This window comes from Nomascus leucogenys, chromosome X (assembly GCF_006542625.1).
Source record: "Nomascus leucogenys isolate Asia chromosome X, Asia_NLE_v1, whole genome shotgun sequence".
In the NCBI taxonomy this organism is placed as follows: Eukaryota; Metazoa; Chordata; class Mammalia; order Primates; family Hylobatidae; genus Nomascus; species Nomascus leucogenys.
Window position 1 is genome coordinate 25,237,204 of NC_044406.1, and position 17,191 is coordinate 25,254,394.

Genomic DNA, 17,191 nt, shown 5'->3' on the forward strand with positions numbered 1-17,191 from the left:
TATTTAATGAACATATATAATGTGCAACTTAGTGATTGGGGCATGGCATGAATGACACTAATATACATAGTACTTGTCTCCTCAAATAAGTTTTGAGATAGTTTTCCAGATAAAATGAAAAACTCACACAAAATTTAGGATAATATAATGGAAGATTCAGGGAACTCAGACCAAATAACAGAAAACATTATATAATAAATTAATAAACAATATATTAGGTTAGTTTAAACAAATAATTAAGGGTAGAGAAATAAATCAGTAACTCTAGTTTCCCTTCCAGTAATGGTCGAATAGCTTCTTTCAGAATAACTTTCTTACAGAAAAAATATTATAAATTCTTGTGCAAAGACTACTTGAAGGCACTACAGAATGGCCAAAATTGAATAAAAACTGGAGGAAAGTGAAGGGCTTTGGGTAAAATTCCTGGGAAATAAGCCTTCTTACTTGAGGGTACACCTCTATTTTGGCGAGGCTTCTGGAACTAAAGAATACTTCCGTTGGTTACTGGCTTCAGGAGTGAGAATACAGAGTTTGGGGGTTCCAGAATAGATGAATACAGTGGAGGAAGCTCTGGAAGGAGTGAACCACATAAGGACGAGTCCCCAAATATATATACAAATTCTGCCTACGTTCCTCAACAGCCCCTGAATTTGGCATGAGTTGGGGAAAATAAAACATCTGTAATGCTGAAAGAATTGAATAGTTTCAGCTGTCATCTGTCATGGAGGTGGGAGTTGAGGGGTTTGGTATGGGCAGGTATCACGTTGGGATTTAATTCGTTCAAATTAACTTGCAGCTATGACAAAAAATAAGAGCGAGAGAGAGAGATCAGAATCCAGAATCTACATCTCATTTACAATGTGCACACTATAATAAAATGTTGCTAATTATGTGTGGAAACAAAGAAATGTGACTCGTACTCAAGAGTAAAAGCCCTGCATGCACCGAAAAGATACAGCTTACATTATATGTAATGAGGAAATATTGGATGCTTTTCCCCTATGGTTGAGAAGAAGGCAGAGTTGGCTCTCTATTCAATTTGCACCAAAGTTACTAAGTAGTGGAGAACAAAAAATGAAATAGAAGGCATAAAAACTAGAAGAGAATGAAACTGTATTTATTCACGGATTACCTGAATATTTTTGTAGAAAGGTCTAAGGAATATATTTTAAAAGTATTACAAAAAAGAAGTGATTTCAGCAAGAACACAGGATACAGGATTGATATGAAAATATGACATGCTTTTATACACTCGTAATGAAAAATTGAAAAAAATCCATTTACAACATGGAAATACTTAAAATACTGATAATTTTATAGAAGACATTTAAAACTCTTCCATTAAAACAACAAAACGTGAGAAAAATTAATGAAGACTTGAATAAATGAAGATAGATGTCATGTCTATGGGACTGGAAGATTCAATATTGTCAAATTGTCAATTCTCTCCAATTGATATATAGATTAATTTCAATCTATATAATAATCACAGCAGGGTATATTTTGTAGAAATTAACACTTTGAAATATAAAATGTATATAGGGTTGTAAGAGGACTTAGAATTACTTAAATAAAAATGGAAAGTATAATTTCATTGGGGGATTTTATGCTACTTGACTTTAAGACCATGTAAAGTTATGATAATCATGGCATAATGATAGACAACGGTTGAATGGAATAGAATGAATAGTGCATATATATACTCTCACTTAGACAAATAATTGATTTTTTGACCTAGGCATACACATGGGCATTTGTGCACATGCACACACACATGCACACATCAGTAGGAAAGTATAATCAACAGATGGTGCTGGAATAACTAGGATATGGAAAATCCATAAACTTTTACCATTACCTCACAATCTCCACAAAAATTGACATAATGTGAGTTATATACCTAAATATAAAAAAGCCAGACATGCCTCTTTTTCAGGCTGGAACCATGGAGGATATAGAAGAGAAGAAGAAGAAGGTTCCTGCTGTGCCAGAAACCCTTAAGAAAAAGCGAAGAAATTTCACAGAGCTGAAGATCAAGTGCCTGAGAAAGAAGTTTGCCCAAAAGTTGCTTCGAAAGGCAAGGAGGAAGCTTATCTATGAAAAAGCGAAGCACTATCACAAGGAATATAGGCAGATGTACAGAACTGAAATTCGAATGGCAAGGATAGCAAGAAAAGCTGGCAACTTCTATGTACCTGCAGAACCCAAATTGGTGTTTGTTATCAGGATCAGAGGTATCGATGGTCTGAGCCCAAAGGTCCGAAAGGTGTTGCAGCTTCTTCGCCTTCGTCAAATCTTCAATGGACCTTTGTGAAGCTCAACAAGGTTTCAGTTAACATGCTGAGGATTGTAGAGCCATATATTGCATGTGGGTACCCAAATCTGAAGTCAGTAAATGAACTAATCTACAAGCATGGTTATGGCAAAATCAGTAAGAAGCGAATTGCTTTGACAGATAATGTTTTGATTGCTCGATCTCTTGGTAAATATGGCATCATCTGCATGGAGGATCTGATTTATGAGATCTATACTGTTGGAAAACTCTTCAAAGAAGCAAATAACTTCCTGCGGCCCTTCAAATTATCTTCTCCACGAGGCTGAATGAAGAAAAAGACCACCCATTTTGTAGAAGGTGGCGATGCTGGCAACAGGGAGGATGAGATCAACAGGCTTATTAGAAGAATGAACTAAGGTGTCTACCATGATTATTTTTCTAAGCTGGTCGGTTAATAAACAGTACCTGCTCTCAAATTTAAAAAAAAGCCAGACATATAAAACTTCGTGAAGAAAACATATAATATCTTTACTAACTTGAAGTAGGCAAAGATTTCTTAGCAAGACATGAAACAGTAACCATCACAGACAAAACATACCTTAGATGTTATTGACATTAAAACATTTTCTCATCAAGAGATACAATTAAGAAAATCATAAACCACAGGCCTGGAGACATTATGTGCAAATTATGTATGTGACAAAGCATTGGTATGCAGAATATATAAATAATTTCACTAACTCAGCAAAGTGATTATATACAATAGGCAAAAGTATTAAACAGGGACATCACAATGTAGCCATACATGAATAATGGCTACAGTGAAAAAGTCTGACATCACCGAATATTAAAGAGGATAGAGAGCAACTGAAGGAAATCAAATGTGATGTTTTCTCTTTTGTTTTGTTTTAAAAATGGCACAACCATTTTTAAAACTGTGTGAAAGTTTCTAATGAAGTTAAACCTATGCATATCCTATGATGAGGTAATTCAACTTCTAGGTATTTATCCAAAAGAAAATTTTTTTAATTCCCACTAAAACATTTGTACAGTAATGTTAATAGCAGTTTTATTCACCATAGCAAAAACTGGATGTAACTCAAATATCTGTTAAGAGAATGAATAAACAGATTATGGTGTATTACATAAAGATACACTACTCAACAAGAAAGAGGACTAAACTACAAATACATTTAACATCATGAACATTACAATGACCGAAATAATCTGGACACAAAGTCATATATAGTATATGATTTTTTTATATGAAGTTCTAGAGCAGAAAACATTAACTTATTGGGAAACAAATTAGTAAAGTGGTTATTAGGGTTCTGGGGAGTTGACAGGAAAGGAGGATGAGGAAGTCTGTGGGGAGATGGGAATATTGTACATCTTGATGGAGGTGTGGGTTTCACCAGTGTATGCATGTGTATGCATTTGTCAAAGCTCATCGAATCTCACAGTTAAGATCTTTATATTTTAGGTTATATAAATTTCAACACACACACAGAATTATAAAAAATAATAAACTCAATTTGGGAATCTTACTTTTCACAGTCGTGTGGGTTAGCAAATCTGAAACTATTTTATGTGTTTCTAGGCTTGATAAAATAGATTAATATGTTGAGGATAATAGAAACATATGCATTTTTCCACAGAGTTTGTGTTAATGTACATTCACACCAATAGCATATAACAGTTATCGTTGTTCAACGTCCTCCTCAAAACCAGATATTTTATGCCTTTTTATTCTAGAAGCAAGCTGAATTTTAGTCCCCACTGCACATTTGGTCAGGAGTCATTGTGTAAGATACTGTTTGCAAAGAGAATAGCTCTTAGAACAGATGACTAGAATGTTCCAGCATATAAGGGATAAGTAAAAGAAAAATCAATATGTTTGAATGAGAAAGAGCTACCAATAGAGCAGAAAGACAAATAGACAGGAAGAGCAGTATCATGGAAACTAATGGAAGACTGATGAATAGTATTGAAGTTAGAAATTTCACAAAAATAAAAACAATAAAGTGTTCATTTGATTTGGTGTTTAGGAAGTAATTGGTGTCATTTAGTGAGACAAGAGTGACTGATTTAGAGTGTGTGGGGAGATGAATAAGGGTTTGGTGTAAGCCAGTTGCTATGAATTGAAGAAATAATGAAATATGTGAATATAAGCTTAAATATAAAGGACACTTAGACCGTAATTGAGAGAGGGATTTTACACCAAAATATTTTTTAAATGGATTTGTTCACTTGTTCATATAAAGATAAAGAGCCAAAAAAGGAGTAGGGATTTTAAAAGAGTTACGTGGAATAAAAATAATTTCTGTGGATGATTGGAAGATATAGGGTCTAGATAACAGTTTGGAGATAAGAATAAGAGGCCCCAAGGCAAACTTAGGATCACTACCATTTATTTGGTGTTTATTTAATGTTTCAGGCACTATTCTATCTCATTTGTAAGCCTGAAAACAGTGTTATGAAAGAATACTGTTTTGTCATCACATAGCAAAGAAAACCAAAACACAGAGTCATAAAGTAACCTGTATGAATTGTACAATTAGGAAATTACAGAACCAGGGTTTGAAACCACGTAATATAGCACCAAAAGCCAAGCTCTTAATGCTACTCTCCATTGCCCTAGAATAGAAACTAAAGAGTAAGATATATGATGGCACAGCTTGGCCCTTATTTGATACAGATAAGCCTAGATTCAGGCTGAACAATCAATTCTTATCCAAAATCTCTTTCCAAGATTTGGCCTTTGCATTTGTTGTATTATTAATTTTTGATAACATGAGTCCATAAAGTGTATATATCACACAGAGATCCCTTGCTTTTAATACCAGAAAATTCCCTCAAATGTTAATAAAAACAGTATTCACTAACAAGTGCCTTTTTAATGTTGTTGCTAAGGTAAGTCTCATATTTGTTTATTAAAATATCTTCTATTTTTCACACTACTGATTCCACATGAAGTCTGTTTATTAAAGAAAACAGTGATTAAGATAGTCTAGAAGTAAGAACATTAAAGAATAAACAGAAGTAAAATGTACTGCTAAAATTATTAAATAACCAAAAAATATGAATCATTGTTTCCTCATTTGTGTTTATAAATATCTCTCTTTATAAGTTATTAACAATGAGAGACAGACCCAATACTTATGAAGCAATTGTTATAGAATCATAAGGACTTGTAACTTTTTGTTGTGGTCACTCCTGTATGATGCAACTTTGTTAAAAGAATAAATAAAGTGGTATTTATTCCAAACAACCTTTTGAAATCTACCATTGAAAACACAAGGAAAAATATGCTTAAGATCTTGTGTGTAAGAACTTTCCCAAAGCTCTGTTTTCAACTTCTTTAGCTTTCTGTCTGCATAGTATTATTTGATAAGCTCATATCCCTAGGGTGCTCAAGTCAAATCTCTGCCATGATTTCCAAATCTGGCAGTCTCCAAACTCTCTGCTAAGAATGCTGAATCAAACTGACATCGGCTTGACAGGTCTATCAAATTTTTTATTTCAGAGAGATTTATAAATCAGACCCTTCCATATTCGTTCCATTACAATGGCATTAGATAAATAGATTTTCTTTTCAGCATCCATATTTATTCATTCTAAATGCCCAAATTTTCCTGTATGCCTTCTGTGTACCATGTAGGATGTACTGTGTACCATCTGGTCAGGTCCAGATTGTTTCATTTGATATTCTTCCCACAGCTTCTCATTTTGTTCATATATTAATTCATTAAACATATTTATTGAATGCCTACTATGTTCTTAGGGCATGTCTTCATGGGGTTTGCATTCTAGCTGAAGGGCAGTAAATGTAGTAAATTATATAATACAGTGTTGTCAAATAGAACTTTGTCATTATGGAAATGTCTTGTAATATCTGCATTGTTCAATATGGTAGACAGGAGCCATATGTTAAGCACTTGGAACATGGTTATTGCATCTAAAGAAATACTTTATTTTATTTTATTTAAATTTAGTTAATTAATATCTATATTTAAATATCCACAGGTAGTTAGTGGAGCCACACTCAACCATGTAGGATATTAAATTTGGCACATTTTATAGTGAAAAAAATTAAAGAAAAGAGCAGGGTAGGCCAGGCACGGTGGCTCAGGCTTGTAATCCCAGCACTTTGGGAGGCCGAGGCAGGCAGATCACGAGGTCAGGAGATCGAGACCACGGTGACACCCCGTCTCTACTAAAAATACAAAAAAATTAGCCGGGCGTGGTGGCGGGCGCCTGTAGTCCCAGCTACTCGGAGAGGCTGAGGCAGGAGAATGGTGTGAACCCAGGAGGCAGAGCTTGCAGTGAGCCGAGATTGCGCCACTGCACTCCAGCCTGGGCAACAGAGCGAGACTCTGTCTCAAAAAAAAAAGAAAAGAGCAGGGTAAGAGGACTGCAACAGGACTGTCCAAAGAGATATTAGAATTGTAAATGGAGTAATTAGAGTATGTTTCCTTGAGAAGGTGACAATTGATGTGACAAAGACCTGAAAGAGGGAGACAGTTAACTATGATGTCACTTTGAGGAAGAACATTTCACACACAGGGAATAGCCTGTGCAAAAACTCCTTTGGTGACATTGTGCCTGGCATGTTGAAGTGAAATCTGCTTTCCTTTATCTTCAACCCACTGATTCTAGGTCTTTTTCAAAACAAATGCTTTCTTTCCTACTTTCTTCTCAAAATGACAACCCTTTCAAATATTTGAAGACTACTTATGGCTACATTTTTGCTTACTCCATAGTAAATTTCCTAATGGTATAGTTGTTCACCTGTTTATTTGTTACATTATATCACGATACTTTTAGTTTTCCAGCTTTATTAAGTATAATTTACAAATGAAATTGTATATATTTATGGCATACAATGTGATGTTTTGATGTATGTATACACTGTGAGATGATTAAATTAAGATAATTAACATATCCATCACCTCGCATCCTTATTTTTTGTGGTAAGAACATTTAAAATCCACTCTCTTAGCAATTTTGAAGTACACAATACATTATTATTAGCTGTAGTCACCATGCTGTATAATAGTTCTCCAAAGGTTATTCCTCTTGTCTGACTGAAACTTTGTACCCTTTGACTAGTATCTCCCCATTTCCATCCCCTACATCCAGCCCCTGGTAACTAGCATTCGACTCTCTCATTTTATCAGTTCAACTTTTTTAGACTCCTCATAAAAGTGAGATCATGCAGTGTTTGTCTTTCTGTGCCTAGCTTATTTCACTTAACATAATGTCCTCCAGATTCATCAATGTCATTGCAAATGACAGTATTGTTTCCTTTCTTAAAGCTGACTAGTATTCCATTGTATGCGTCTATGTGTGTGTATGTGTCACATTTTCTTAATCCGTTCATCTGTCAATGGACACTTGTTGATTTTATATGTTGGCTATTGCAAATAATGCAATGAACATGAGAGTACAGATATTTCTTCAACACGCAAATTTCATTTTCTTTGGATATATACCCAAAGGAAGGATTGCTGTATCATCTGATAGCCCTATTTTTAATTTTTTGAGAAACTTCTATGCAGTTTTCCATCATGGATTTACTAATTTACATTTCCACCAACAATGTACAAGGGTTCACTTTCCTCCACATCCTCAGCAAGACTGGTTGTCTTTTTCTTTTCAGTAATAGTCATTGTGACAGATGTGAATTAAGATCTCACTGTACTTTTAATTTGCATTTCCTGTTGATTAGTGATATTGAGCATTTAAAAGTATATATCACCCACTTGTATGTCTTATTTTGAGAAATATTTATTCTGGTTGTATGTTCATTTTTAAAATCACGTTATTTGTTTTCTTGCTATTGAGCTACTTGAGTTCCTTATATATTTTAGATATTAGCTCCTTATTAGATGTATGGTCTCCAAATGTTTTCTCTCGTTTCATACGTTGTCTATCCACCCTGATGATTATTTTCTTTGCTGTGCAAAACTTTTTAGTTTGACACAATCCCGTTTGTCTATTTTTGCTTCTGTTGCTTGTGATTTTGGAGTCATATCAAAAAAAAGTCTTTGCCAAAACGATTGTCAAGAAGCCTTTTCCCTATGTTTTCTTCTAAGATTTTCATAGTTTCAGGTCTTACATTTAAGTCGTTAATCCATTTTGAGTTTATTTCTGTATATGAGGTGAGATAAAAGTCCAATTTTGTTCTTCTGCACGTGGATATTCAGTTTTCTCAACACCATCTATTAAAGAGACTATCTTTTCTCCATTGTGTATTCTTGGCAACTTTGTGAAATATTAATTGACTGTAAATTCAAGGATTTATTTCTGCAGTCTTTATTCTGTTCCATTGGTCCACATGTCTGTTTTTATGCCAGTAATCTGCTGTTTCAAGAACTGTAACTTTGTAGTATATTTTGAGATCAAGAAGAGTAATGCTTCCAGATTTATTCTTTTTTGCTCAAGACAGCTTTGGCTATTCGGGGTGTTGTGTGGTTCTATATGAATAATAGGATTATTTTTCTATTTCTGTGAAAAATGTCATTGGAATTTTTATAGGAATTGCCTTGAATCTGTAGATCACTTTGGGTACTATGGAAATTTTAACAATATTCATCCTGTAATAAACGAAAATGAAATATCTTTCTATTTATTGGTGTCTTCTTCAGTTTCTTTCATCAATGTTTTATAGTTTTCAGTGTATACGTTTTTCACCTCCCTAGTTAAATGTATTCCTAAGTATTTTTTATGCTATTGTAAACGGGATTGTTTTCCTTTCTTTTTAAATTTTTATTTTTAATTGTAAATTGACATATTACAGGGCGGTATATATTTAGAATGCAAAGTGATATTATGACTTATTAAAGCAATGTGGAATAATTTAATCAAGCTAATTAACATACCTGTCACCTAAAATACTTATTTTTTTGTGGTGAAGGCATTTGAAATTTATTCTCTTAGTGATTTTGATCTTAGCCGGTGGTCATGGCAGATTGCCTTCTTGATTTCTTTTTCAGATAGTTCGTTGTTAGTGTATAGAAATGCCACTGATTATTGGCTATTGCCAAGGGGAGGAGAAGCAATGAGGGAGGCAGGAGGCCAAGACAAGGTGGCTTAGACATATTACTGAATTGTGTACAACAAGGTGTGTCTGGCATATGCATAGAAGACAGATATTAAGGCATCAAATTTACAGAAGCTAGAAGTGTGGCTGATACAAGGGTATATAGCCAACTCTGCTACATAAAGTCATTCTGGGAACCAGGCTGACAAAATCCTGCTGCCTTCAACGTGTGGCTTCCATGGTCACCAGGGACATCAATATCTACCAGCAGAAAAGAGCAGTGAGGATCTTTTGTGGAAGGATTTGTGGGCCAGACCTGGAAACACATTCCTCCCACATTCCTCTATCACTCCTATTCACACTCACTCAACTAGAACTTTATCCCAAGACACACCTAACTGTGAGGAAGGATAGGAAAGACAGCCTTACTGGGTGCCCAGGAGGGAGAATGTGGTGCCAGTGTGTGGCCTACATCCTGTCACACAGTGGCCACGTGTCACTTTGGGCACCCAGGCGTCACTGGGCAGGGCTGTTCCCAATCGCCATTGTTTCCTCCCTAACCTCATCTTATATAAAGTTTCTGGTGATGCAGAAATTAGATTCTCAAACATCAATAATTTTGTAAACTACTGGAAGAAAACATCCTTGTCAAGAGATAGAATTCAGAGTGAAGTGTTTAATCCCAGAAAAAGCTCAGGGACGGAGGCAGCACTAAGGACAGACACTCAGGAAGATAATGTCCCCCAAAAGATGTTCATGTCCTAATTTGTGGGACCACTGAGTGTTACATTACACAGCGAAAGGGATTTTTTGTATGTGATTAAGTTGAGGATCTTGAAATATCCCGGATCATCTAGGTGGTCCCAATGTAATCACAAGAGTTCTTATAAGAGGCAGGCAGAAGGGTCAAGGATGGAGGGAAGCAGATGTATCAACAGAAGTAGGAGTCCTACTCATACTTAGTAGATGCTACACTGCTCCTTGAATATGGAGGAAGGGGCCACGAGGCAAAGGATGTCTACAGCCTCTAAAAGTTGGAAAAGGCAAAGAAATGGATTCTCCCCCTAGAATGCATCCCTGATGACACTTTAATTTTAGTCCAGTAAAGCTGATTTCAGACTTTTGATATCTAGAACTGTAAGATAATAAGTTGTGTCATTTGAAACCAGTAATATATATATATACTTTCTAAAAATAATTATTTATATCACCTATTTTTATCACGTCTTATTGTAAATATGAGTACTACCAATTTAATGAAAAACAACAGATGAGTTAACAGCCATGCTTGCCATATTTGTGGCTTAAACAAACATGCATCTTATTTTTCGCCATGATTCATGATACTTGCTACAATTTTCTGGTTGTTATCTCTCATGAAGTTGTGGGACAAAAGAGTGCATGGGTGTCGGGTACTTAAAAGAACACACTGTGCATCCCCGTTTGACTTTCTTTCCAACAGTCATTCTTTCCTTCTTTTTGATAAAAACTCTATTTTGTTTTGTTTTGTTTTATTGTCTATTTGTTTTTAAAGGAACCAACCATTATATTTTTAATGAAAATGGGACTGGCTTCAACCAAATTTTTAGTTTTAGTTTTTACATGTTATTTATATACTTTATTTTCAAGGCAAACAAAAATTTATAAACAATGTGAAAAATAATATCCTTGAACAAAAAATTTTAATGTGGTGAAAAATATATTAACACCTGTAGAAAATATGTCAAAAGTAATAAAATTACAATTCCTCAAGGAATAAAATATATATGCTTAGTAAATAAACTTAATTCAAGTTTATCAGTATTCTTAAGAATATATAATTTAATGCATTACATTTTTATTTTTATTTTTTGTATTATTTTCTATACTTTTTTTTACTCCAAAGGCATATATTACATTTTTAAAACTGGTGATTACAAAATTGTAAGAAAGAATAATAATGTGGTCTGGTGTGGCTAGAACCCACAGACAGAATTATTCGTCTTTATTGTTGGTGGCTATGGAACTACTGAGAATCTACCTTAAAACTATCATTAATGTAGCAAGAGCTTTAATTAACTACCCTTTGATACCACTGTTTTCTTAAATGGCATTTATTATTAAATAAGTAATAGAAGTTATAGGCTATATAGACAAACATGAACACACTTATTAATACATGCATTTCAATAGGAAAACAGTTAATTGTGGATAGATTGATATGACAATATAAATTACACTTTACAATACTAACAATATGTATAATATTTCTCATTTCCTCCACGTATAAGGTCTTTGACTTTGACTGTTATTTCACCTCTTTTTCTCAGTTTCTTCATATGTAAATAAGAATATTAATAATGCATACCTCACAGATTTTTTGTACAGATTGCGTGTTTATAACAATGCTTGTCACACAATAGGCCCCTTAAAAGTGCTATGTAGTGTTTATTCTTATACACTGAATTAACACAAGTACTTGGGTGGGGGGCAGTTACTAATTCCTTAATCTTTGTGCTAGAAAATCACCTTCATTCTTAGAACTTTTGATGCTAAAGAAAACTGTGTTGGTATACCAGCAAACATTAAGTAATCTAAATAATCAATAGTATAGACCGGTCCTCCTTGACCTTTAATGAGCATAATGAATCATCTGGTGATTTTGTTAAATTGCACATTTTGATTCACTAGCACTGGTTTTGAACCTGCAACTCTGCATTTCTAATCAACTCCTGGGTAGTAATGATTAGGATGGTACATAGAACTCACTTTGAGTAGTAAGAGTACAGACCAGCGCTCAACAAACAAAAGCCCCCAAGCCAAATCCAGCCTGCCATCTATTTTTGTAAATACAGTTTTATTGGGACACATCCATACTCATTCATTTCCATGTTGTTTATACATGCTTTCATGAGATACAAACGCAGAGTTGAGTAGTTGTGACTGAGACCACATGGATTGCAAAACCTAAAATATTTACTATCTGGCCCTTATCATAAAGTTTGCAGATCCCTGGCATAGACACATGCTTTTTTCATCTAATAGAATAATAAAATTTTCTTTTGAAACATTTTTAAAATACAAAAGTCAGAATTAATGAATATTAAACAAAAGACACTAACTGAAATTTGGGACTTTCATTCCATCTCAATATAGTCATTCATCTAGTCTTATCAGTTCAATTGTCTATACAGATAATCCATAGGTTAAAGTGGAAGAAAATACATTGTTTCTACAGAGTCCACAAAGTCCATATTGAGGGAGGTTGGAGTTAGGAGAGGTTCATAAAGTAAGATTTTTAAGGGATGCAACTTCTTGATAATAGATCTCTCTAAATACTAATTAGGTGTGTAGGTCAGTCGTGTAGTCAATCAAATTAATATGAGATTAATAGCTCTAAAAGTGTTTCCCTGTGACAATCAACATTCTATTATAGAATAATATCCAGAAAGGCTGTGGCAGACCCATCTCTATATCAGGTGTTTACACCTCTAGAGGATATTACCGACTCAGTTGGCTACATAGACTAAAACAGTCTTGATTTTGGATCAGTCTGCTAAAAAATGCATGGCTTTTCAGGAGAGATGTTAGCTTGAAGACAAGATTCAAGTTTGTGATTACAGTATATTAAGAGAGAAAATAATTAGTTATTATGTGGGAGTTTCCCAATGATCTTTTACATTTTAAAAAATTTGTTCAAATGCTCCTGGATCACCTTTCTCATACTTCTTTTCATTTTCCATTCAGTACTCATTATGTTTTAAAGATCCATACATCTTTCTATGTGTTCTTGTTACTTCAAACTGCTGCATATCCAAGGTGGGCTATCATTAGATTTCCTACCCATTTACTCCACCACAGATAATACATTGTTTTTAGTTCTCTATCTCCACATATAATACTATAATGAAAATCTTCATGCATCTATTCTTATAGACCTTTGAACATAGTAGATGTTCAATGAACACCAATTGAACTCTGCATGGTTGAAGAGCATTTAATTATTTTCATGAGAAATTACTTAATAGGTACAATGTATGTTATTCTGGTGATGAATACACTAAAAACCCTGACTTCACTGCTATGCAATATATCCATTTAACAAAATTACACTTGTAATTTTATACATACATTTATACAAATAAAAATTTTAAATCAAAATTAGAAAATGAAAAATGAAAAATGATACATCATTAAGTGATAAATATGCTCACCATAATAGTATGTAAAGTATAATAATAAATTATATAAAAATATGGGTATACATATATATGTATACATGTATGTATTTTGCAATAATAGAATTAAATGGATGAACATATTATTGTTTCTTTCTTCTTTTTATTGCCTATGTATCTTAACAGTTCTACAGTGAATGTGCTATTTGTATAATAAAATGAATGATCAGAGCATTAAAGAAAAATGGTGGGTTTTATGTGCTTTTGATTGCTGGTAAATGCAAGAATAATATTTTAAGAATATTTACACACAGCTCAAAACTGGAATTAATAAGTTATTCAATATATTTATGTATTCATTTATTTACTTATGTATCAATAGAAATGTATTAGTACATGTGCATGTGTGTGCATGTATACATGCATATACGTGCATGCATGCACATACACACATATATGCACATCATATATATGTGCATTTATTTCAAGGACTGAAAATATCCTTACTGTCACAGTTAAGGATAATTCAGCCAAGTATAGAAGCGTAGGTTTAAAAAAACATCACTCTGAATTTTGAAGGGATTTGTTTCACAGGATAGCTAATGGTCAGTCTAGTTGTTCCCTTATATAACTTGCATATAGAGAAAAAAATATAATTTTATTCTCTACATTTTTGTCATTGTGACTAAAATGTTGGACATTATGTAGGAATATTAATTCACCATCACACTGATCTTTTTTGGATCCTTTCATAGAAAAATTGATGATCTTCGTTCTGAAAAAAATATTATTGGTGCATTCCCTTTACTCTGTTTTCACTTTTCTCTATTGCTAAAACACCTCTTATTCAGTTGCTAGTTCTATCAAAAGAAATGTTCTTGGGGCCGGGCGTGATGACTCACGCCTGTAATCCCAGCACTTTGGGAGGCTGAGGTGAGTGGATCACCTGAGGTCAGGAGTTTGAGACCAACCTGACCAATATTGTAAAGCCCCATCTCTAGTAAAAATACAAAAATTAGCCGGGCATGGTGGCACGCGCCTGTAGTCCCAGCTACTCGGGAGGCTGAGACAGGAGAATTGGTTGAACTTGGAAGGCAGAGGTTGCAGTGAGCCAGGACTGCACCACTGCACTCCAGCCTGGGCAACAGAGCGAGACTCCATCTCAAAAAAAAAAAAAAAAAGGAATGTTCTATCTTCAGTTATTTTATCTGCTAATTCCCATCTCTTTTCTTTTGCTAAAACTTGGGGAAATGATCAATGATCTCAACTTTGTTTTTTAGTTCTGCTATTTATTTTTAGTGTCAGTTAACCTACATTCAATGCCCAAGAGTGAGCTGCTTATTCTTGATGATTTGATTAAAATATTTTATTTTTGTTTCATTTACATTACACTGAAACTACCAATTATTTAAAAATTGAATTTATTTTCTGCTCTCTGTATATTTCTGTTTTTAAAAATTTTACTTTTTTTTTCATTTTGGTGCCTATGTTTCACTTTAGAGGCTTTTCTCAAATGTCTTATCATCACTGGCTGAGTGTATGACTGTATGTGTACAAGGAGACTTATTTACTGATAGAATTCACTACAGGGTAGTTGGGTGATGACTTTTTAATTGGGAGGGTCTTCAAATGATCAGAAGTGGGAATTCTTACCTTTAGGGTTATTGAGTGTCCCAAAATATAATTTTTCAGAATTTTGCCTGGAGTTTCAGGCAAAAAATTTAACTACATACTTAAGCTACATTTTAACTACATTCCTTGTAGTTAAAAATGTTTTACAATCTAGCTGGACAGGGAGAAAGTGGTGAAGGTCTTAGCATTCACCATGTGACTCGTCACTGACTGCCTCTATGTTCAGCCTCATCTCTCTCTCCATTCCATTCTGCCAGACATTGAATGCCTCTGCCCCTGACCGAGAGACTCTTCCCATCAATTGTTCCAGAAAATAACCGTTGGGTTTCCTAACTAGGAGAATGGCATCCATATACAGAGGGTCAGAAGGAAAGAATTAATGCAAGTTAATTCAGTCAGGAGAAAAATTTAAATTATGTAACTTGTTTTAAATGACAGGAAATTTCCATTTTAAACCTTTAGCTTTGCAGGACATGATACTTTAAATGTATTTATTTTATTTTATTGAGGCAGAGTTTTTTTCTTGTCTCCCAGGCTGAAGTACAGTGGCGCAATCTCAGCTCACTGCAACCTCTACCTCTTGGGTTCAAGTGATTCTCCTGCCTCAACATCCCAAGTGTCTGGGATTACAGGCACGTGCCAACATGCCCGGCTAATATTTGTATTTTTAGTAGAGACGGGGTTTCATCATGTTGGCCAGGTTGGTCTCGAACTCCTGACCTCAAGTGAGTCAGCCCACCTCGGCCTCCCAAAGTGCTGGGATTACAGGCGGGAGCCACGGCGCCCAGCCTAAATTAATTTTTTTAATTGTGGCAGTTAACACTTAACATGAGATTTACCATCTTAAAGAATTTTAAGGACAGTATATAGTATTGTTTACTATAGGCACAATGTTTTACAGCAGATCTTTAGAACTTACTTGTCTTGCGTAACTGAAACTTCATACCAACTGATTAGCAACTCCCCATTTCCGCCTCCCACAAGTTCCTGGCACCCAAAATTCCATTATTTGCTTCCTTAAGATTGAAAATTTTCGAAACCTTATACAAGTAGAATGATGCAGTATTTGCCCTTCTATGACTGACTTAATTTCATTTAGCGTAATCTCCTCAAGGCATTCATTTTTTCACATTCAACAGAATTTTTTTATTTTTTAAGGCTGCGTAGTATTCCGCTGTATGTATATACCACATTTTCTTTATTCATTCATTTATCAATAGACATTTACATTGTTTCCACATCTTGACTATTGTGAACAATGCTGGAATGGAATGAACATAGGAGTGCAGATCTCTCTCCTGGATTGTAATTTCAATTCCTTTTGATATATACCTAGAAGAGGGATTGCTGGATCATATGGTAGTTTTAGTTTTAATTTTTTGTAGCACCTCCATACCATTTCCCATAGTGGCTTCATGCTTTTACATTTCTAACAACAATGGACGAGGGTTCCAATTTCTCCACAAACTCACCAACTTACCTGATTTTTGGATGATAGTCATTCCAACAGGTGTCAAGTGTTATCTCATTGTGGTTTTGATTTGCATTTTCCTGATAATGATGTTGAGCACTTTTTCATATACCTGTTGGCCATTTGTATATCTTTTTTGGAAAAATATCTATTCAAATCTTTTGCCTATTTTTAAAAATTGAGTTATTTATTAATTGCTATTGAGTTGTAGGATTTCCTTATACATTTTGGATATTAACCTTCTGTGTAATATATGGCTTGCAAATATTTTCTCCCATTCTGTAGGTTACCTTTGCACTTTGTTGATTGTTTCCTTTGCTATGTAGAAGCTTTTTATTTTGATGTAGTCTCAGTGAATATTTTTTTTTTGTTGCCCACGCTTTTGATGTCATATCCAAGAAAACATTGCCAGGACCAATATCAGCTTTCTCCTATGTTTTCCTACAGGAGTTTTACAGTCTCAGGTTTTATGGTTAAGTCTTTAGAGTTTATTTTTTGTATCTGAAGCGAGATGAGTGCAATTTTATACTTTTGAATGTGGATATCTAGTTTTCTCAACACCATTTGTTGAAGAAACTATTCTTTCTCCTGTGTGTATTATATGCACACTT

The 17,191-nt window shown here is 34.3% G+C and overlaps 1 pseudogene; it reads left to right on the forward strand.

The window, feature by feature from the left end:
- Window positions 1-1,945: 1,945 nt before the first annotated feature.
- On the forward strand, window positions 1,946-2,691 carry LOC100600912 (annotated as a pseudogene).
- The last annotated feature ends 14,500 nt before the right edge of the window (window positions 2,692-17,191 follow it).